General features: G+C 37.9%; 1 long non-coding RNA gene across 1 annotated transcript in view; it reads right to left on the reverse strand.

Annotated features, from left to right (window-relative positions):
* LOC134200896 (uncharacterized) overlaps nucleotides 1-6,748 on the reverse strand; it is a 279,918-nt gene that overhangs the window by 17,099 nt on the left and 256,071 nt on the right. The window lies entirely within an intron of this gene.

Here is a 6,748-nt window from a genome sequence, read left to right on the forward strand (position 1 = left end):
TTGCTATAGCATATGCTACCATCTTTCCGAGCAGGCAGACGAGCATACGGCCAACCTGATGGTGAGTGGTTACCGTCGCTCATAGACATCAGCAATGCCAGAGGCAGAGCCAAGCCGCTGCCCACATCATCATTATCTTGAGATATTTGACAGTTTTTTAGTGACGTTTATAGATTTTGTGCTCATTTAGTGTTCGCAAGAAGCAGGGAGAGGTAAATCATTACCACTTCCCAATTTTAAGGGTTCATCTTTATTCCTTGTTGATGATGTTTTATCTTCGACGAAGTTATTTTAAATAACTCAGCAGCTTTTTGCTTTTTAAAATATGGAAAAGGTAGTGTATAAACTACAATGACATAATGTCGTTTCCAAAAGCTTAGTTATAAAGTTAGTATAAATAGTTAGTAAGTTAGTTATATAATAGTTATAATAATTAGTTGGTGAACTGACAAGGATTAAAGAGTCCATGTGGCTTGGGGTCCGGGTTACTTGTCCACTAGCCACTAGGACTATTGGAAAATGAGCCCTTGATATTGGATGTCGTCTGTCAATACGAGAAATGCAATTAATAAGAAAAAATATCTTTTTCTATGGAACTACGGCGTAATCAGAAAATTGAGGTTATTAGACCGCCCGATGTCTCAGCTTATCAGGCCGGAGGTGGTTAATCCAAGTAGTGTTTGTTGTCAAATGTTGTCAAAGGTGTCACCACCAGTTCAGATTTTGAGAAAATAGTAAACAAGGTAGGCAGCGGCTTGGCTCTGCCCCTAGCATTGCTGACGTCCATGAGTGACGGTAACCACTCACCATCAGGTGGGCCGTATACTCGTCTGCCTATAAGGGCAATAAAAAAAAACCTTTTTACTTTCCAATATTATTCTCGTAAGTAGCTACGACCTTAACTAGTAGTATTAGGTAGTATTCAAATTAGGGTATAATATATCTCTAATAAGTATTAAAATGTCCGGTTACGTCATCTTTCAAGTCCAGTAACCTTTATAACCTCTTGCAAATTTAATAAACCGTTTTTAGACAGAACTCATCCGGCGGCAGACGTGTCGTGCTCGTGTCGTTATCATTTATCATTATTTTTACAATTTCACTTTTATATTTTAAGGTTTTTATTTTACTTTATTCTGAATGAATAAAGTTCCCATATATTTAAAAAAAACACACCCGCCGTTCTATAACCTGTATCTACGCTTTGTGTCTAGATCTAAGCTCTTGAGAGCAAATAGTGTCTAGTCTGGAAGGCGCCAGCCACGCGTCACTCTCGGCCACTCAACCTATAATAAGTTTTATAGCCGTCAGAACTTGTATGTAATGTGAATAATGAAATTGCATTGTGTGAAGGAAGCAGACAGTTCTTATTTGTCAAAATTGCCGCGAAATTTTAACAGAATACAGCAGTTTGGCGCCAAAGTAAAGAGGTTACAGTACAGACTCTAATATTGTTATTGGTTATTTTATGATTTAAAAACCAGCTACATATGATTAGTTCTAAAGAATATTATAATTATTCCACGTTATGTTTTAAATGTAACATAGGTAGGTAGTCTATGCTATCTATACTTCTATACTAATATTATAAAGAGGAAAGATTTGTTTGTTTGTATTGAATAGGCTCTGACACTACTGAACCGACTTGAAAAATTCTTTCAATGTTTGGAAGCTACACTATTCCTGAGTGACATAGGCTATAATCTTTTTTGAAAAAAGTTTGGTATCCTTACTAAAACTTCAATAATATAACCCAAGGTGTAAAAAAATTACCTAAAATATTCTTTACATCGCGTGCCCTGCGAAAACAATTGATGATAGTATAAAATAATGTAGGTACTACGACTTTGTAGAACACATTAGTATTTACAAAAAGTGTCGCGACGGCATATGTCTAATATAGTTTTGGCACAATGTGTTATTTTATTTTAAAAAATAAAACAGCGTCAAATATCGTTGAAATTTTTGTTAAAGACCCGAGCGGAGCCGGAGCGGGCCGCTATTAAAAATATAATGGATGGCTTAACGGTAGCCGCTATAGAGCACAAGAATGACAGATTTTTGAATTAGAACTTTCGACAGATGCCTGAATCACGATAACAACATTTGCAAGAAAAGTTGTGCATTTGCAAACTAAGCATGTAGGTATACAAGTACCGATCAATAATATTCAGAGCGTCGGTCTACGGAGCAATTTCACCCGCTCGGTGGAAGATCTTTCCTTCGTCGTTCCCTCCAAAATTGTTATAATTTAATAACCATCAATTGTAACTACTCTTAATACTACTGGCTATGAGTACAATTGAAGTCGTCGTGGCCTAACGGATACGACGTCCGGTGCATTCGTATCTAGCGATGCACCGGTGTTCGAAACCCGCAGGCGGGTACCAATTTTTCTAATGAAATACGTACTTAACAAATGTTCACGATTGACTTCCACGGTGAAGGAATAACGTCGTGTAATAAAAATGAAACCCGCAAAATTATAATTTGCGTAATTACCGGTGGTAGGACCTCTTATGAGTCCGCACGGTGGGGCAGCCGTTGTAACTATACTGAGACCTTAGAACTCATATCTCAAAGGTGGGTGGCGGCATTTAATCACTCAACACCAGGCTGTGAGCTCGTCCACCCATCTATGGTATAAAAAAAACCCTGAGCTCCAGCAAGCTCCATCATTCTGGGCCTCGTTAACGGTTCAAATACTCCATGAAGGTTTATCGACGTGCTTAAGGTACGCGAAGCCTGTGTCACTCCTCACTTATGCGTACTGTTTTGCTTTGTTACGATCTATTGCTTGTGTCTATTTTCTAAATGCCCTTCTGCTAAATATACTGTCTGTGATTGGGAATAAACTGTCTACCCTATTACGTACTCGTTATTGTGCCTGGTGATCCTACAATCTATTAACAACCACAACGATTTCCAAACTCCTTACGAACGTTCAATGTTTCACAGGTTTACTGTACGACATGACTGATTCTTGGGACCGCACATTCTACATGGGCAGAATGTGGCCGGTGGTACCAGAACTATAATATAAAAAATCAACTAACAACATAAACTGATCAATTTACGTATTGAATACTTTGCTAAAACTTTTACGTCAGGAGTTTTTCAACGAAGTACCACTATGAAAGTTATTGATTGTATTTTGATTGTTTAAAATTTAATTTATTTCAATTCTATTGTTATTATTTTAAAAGGTATGTATAATGATAAATTAACGATATAAATGAACTATCACATATCGTGCTAAGAACATGCTATGTTCAACAAATAATTTATTAAAATACGGTCTGTAATGAGGCGGTAACTTCCTATAATTTAATTAGGTATCTCATATGTATTTTATTCCTCTAAAAATATGTTTTATTTAATGGTAATTAATAATGTTTGAAAACCTATCCAAGCATTATATTAAAGCATATACCTAGGTACAGGTAGGTTCTAAGCTTGAGTTTTGTTAAAGATCCAGTGGAGTTAAATGGAATAAAAGAAAAACACTTCAATTCCCAGTGAAAATTCAAACGATGAAGATTATTCTATTGTAATGTTAAATAATCGCGAATCTTAAATGTATGGTTATGATTACAGTAATGGCGTTTGACGTTGCTTCAATATCGGTTCAATGAACTTCTACTCGTATTAAAAATTTAAAACATGGCGTTCTGTATAAACATTTTCAAATTAAATTAGTAATTTTTTACTTATATTAATTAATTTATTCTAAAATTTTATTTCAATCTTAAGTGTATTAAATGAAGTAATTGCGTTAGGTCAATTCCACGAAATGGCGCCAATCCGTGAAATGCCCTGGCAAAAGCATACACGGGTTGACACGAGACGAGCGAATTGTTGCGTCGAACGGTTCTGATTGGCGCAATATAATTATTATTTATTCGAAACTACGTTAAATGCGTTCCACCAACGCTTCAAGTTTTTTTTTCTTTATTCTTTTTTGTGGTTTAGATGGGTGGACGAGCTCACAGGCCACCTGGTATTAAGTGGTTACTGTAGCCCATAGATATCTACAACGTAAATGCGCCACCCACCTTGAGATATAAGTTCTAAGGTCTCAAGTATGTATAGTTACAACGGCTGCCCCACCCTTCAAACCGAAACGCATTAACTGCTTCACGGCAAAAATAGGCATGGTGGTGGTACCTACCCGCGCGGACTCACAAGAGGTCCTACCACCAGTCTACAGATTAAGAATTTTTAAAACGTATCCATTAAAATAAATCTAGATAACAGCTAGCCCTTGCATTTGTAAAGCCATTAACCGGTCTAAGTGCGGACGTTGGGATTTCTTTAAAAGGGCAGTGCAGACTCACAACATGGATAATTACATGAACAAGACGCCTTAACACCAGTTTGCTACCAATACTTTTTCAAGATGACCTCACTACTGAATAGAGCTAGCAACCAATTTGGTAAAGTATTTTGGGCAGTTTGAAAGTAAAAACAGTGAAGAATCGATATTAGTGGTTTGGGAAAAGTCGAAAGAGGGCTATAAATAGATCTTTTAGTGAGCAATCTTAGCACGATGAACCAGGACGCCCAAGACCGATCGCAGCTGCTAGTGTGACGATATACGGTCTCTCTTCCCTTTGAGTAACGAATTAAAGATAAGTAGTCCTAGAGCACATTAACCTGTGAGATTTGTTAGAGGGGGTCTCAAAGATACATATTCGTTTTTTTTGGAGTTTACTCCTTAAGAATCGATTTACATATATAGGCCCGGGGTATGAAAATTATGGGGACCAAAATCGTACTAGAGAGTATAGCATGTCACACGAAATGCGTTATGTGCCTGATTGGCCATGGTGATGCGTGCGCGCGCCAATCAGGAGCCAACGCGCGGCCGCGTTATCGCAGGTGACGCCGGGCTGCTGCGCCGGCAGTCCGCCACAAAGCCTCGTACTGATCGCGCGTTTCTCTCATTATTGTATTTTCATATATTTGTTAGTCGTTTGTTTTGTGTCTCGTTAATTTGTTAATAATCTGTAGTGTATCGTGTTGTCGTAATATAGAACTATTTCTCGTATTGTTTCGTTTAATTTACCGACATCGTTTTGCTTGTGGCCGGACGCCGTTCGGGTTCGATTCCTGAACGTATCAACTGTTAGTGGGTTGATACCCGAATATAACCCGCTACAAATCATTTATTAATAAAGCTTATTAAATATAAACAATTCCTTCTATCAGTGAATGGACAACTTATATATTAATTGTAAAAGTGAATTATATAGACTTACTTAATTACCGCATCCACGTGTTCCGCAACTCCCGGATCATTCTCACTAGAATACGTAACTTCCATATTTTACTGTATTCAACTGACACAAATTTATATTTATATCCAGTAAACTCCAGTCGTGCGTCGGAGCGGACACACACACTTTTTTTATTTTTTTATTTTTTCCTACCTAAGCTGATATCCTTGAGAGGCTATATCAGCGTCGCCTTAACTAGTAGGTGAGCTCACGGGGCTCAAACCTGATGACGTTGCTAACACGAACCCTAGAAAGAGCCGTGCTTCGCAGAATCTACCACCGGTTCGGAAACGCGACCCACTGAGAAGATCCGGCGAGAAACTCAGTGGGCTGTGTCTGAGGGTTAATTTACTCGTCGAGACTTTCGTCGCAAGCGACGGGTTCGACGAGAACGATGACCGGACATATTCGTATCAACGCATACCTATTAAGTATTATAGAAAAATATGGAATAAAAAAAGGCCATACCTATACGATTTAATTCAAAAGTAATGTTCGCAAAATTATAATACTGAGTATTTGATCTGACTACATACATCCTGTGACGTAAAATTAAATAACTCAAGTGTAAATCGAAGACAGACGAAAATTTTGTGCGTTGTATTTTATTCATCCATATCTACGACGATGAAATTGGTAATCAACTAATAATTCTTAGTCAGTGTAACAATTTTTTCTCTGAATCAGTAGCCTTGGCTCCTGCAAAAACCGGAACCGGCGTTTGTTATTGGTTCCTATGAGCTAACGCATTTGAAATTAGATATTATAGATGTTTGTATACATTGTAGCGGTGTTTGTTTAACACGCTTCTATTAACTAAGAGTTCGGTATATAAATACACGCTATCTATACTAATATTATAAAGAGGAAAGATTTGTTTGTTTGTTTGTTTCGAATAGGCTCCGAAACTACTGGACCGATTTGAAAAATTCTTTTTCCATTAGAAGCCGACATTGTCCCTGATGAACATAGGCTATTATTTAAAAAAAAAAATTTTTTTTTTTTGGTTTCATGTGTGTTTTAATGTTTCCGAAGCGAAGCGAGGGCGGGTCGCTCGTTAAGTATAATTGTAGACTGACATGTAAATTTTCCATTGATTGATGGAAAAATTTAAGATTTAAAGAAGTATTCCGACTATAAGATATTACTATGTTGTGTATTAGATGCTTCAATCAGTGATTAAACATTTTTAGGTGAGGTCACGGGGCTCAAACCAGGAGTGTTGCTAACACTGGCCCTAGCAAGAGCAGTGCTTCGCAGAATCTACAACTGGATCGGAAACGCGACCCACTGAGATGATCCGGGAGAAACTCAGTGGGCTGTGTCTATGGGTTAATTTATTCATCGAGCCCTTCGTCGCAATCGACGGGTACGGCAAGGACGGTGACCGGTGCTTGAGGTACCTAAACGCACTGTTAATGGATCGGAGGGATCCGTAATGACGTGCTTAAGGCGACGACGACTGTTTA

Source organism: Bombyx mori, chromosome 21 (assembly GCF_030269925.1).
Source record: "Bombyx mori chromosome 21, ASM3026992v2".
Lineage (NCBI taxonomy): Eukaryota > Metazoa > Arthropoda > Insecta > Lepidoptera > Bombycidae > Bombyx > Bombyx mori.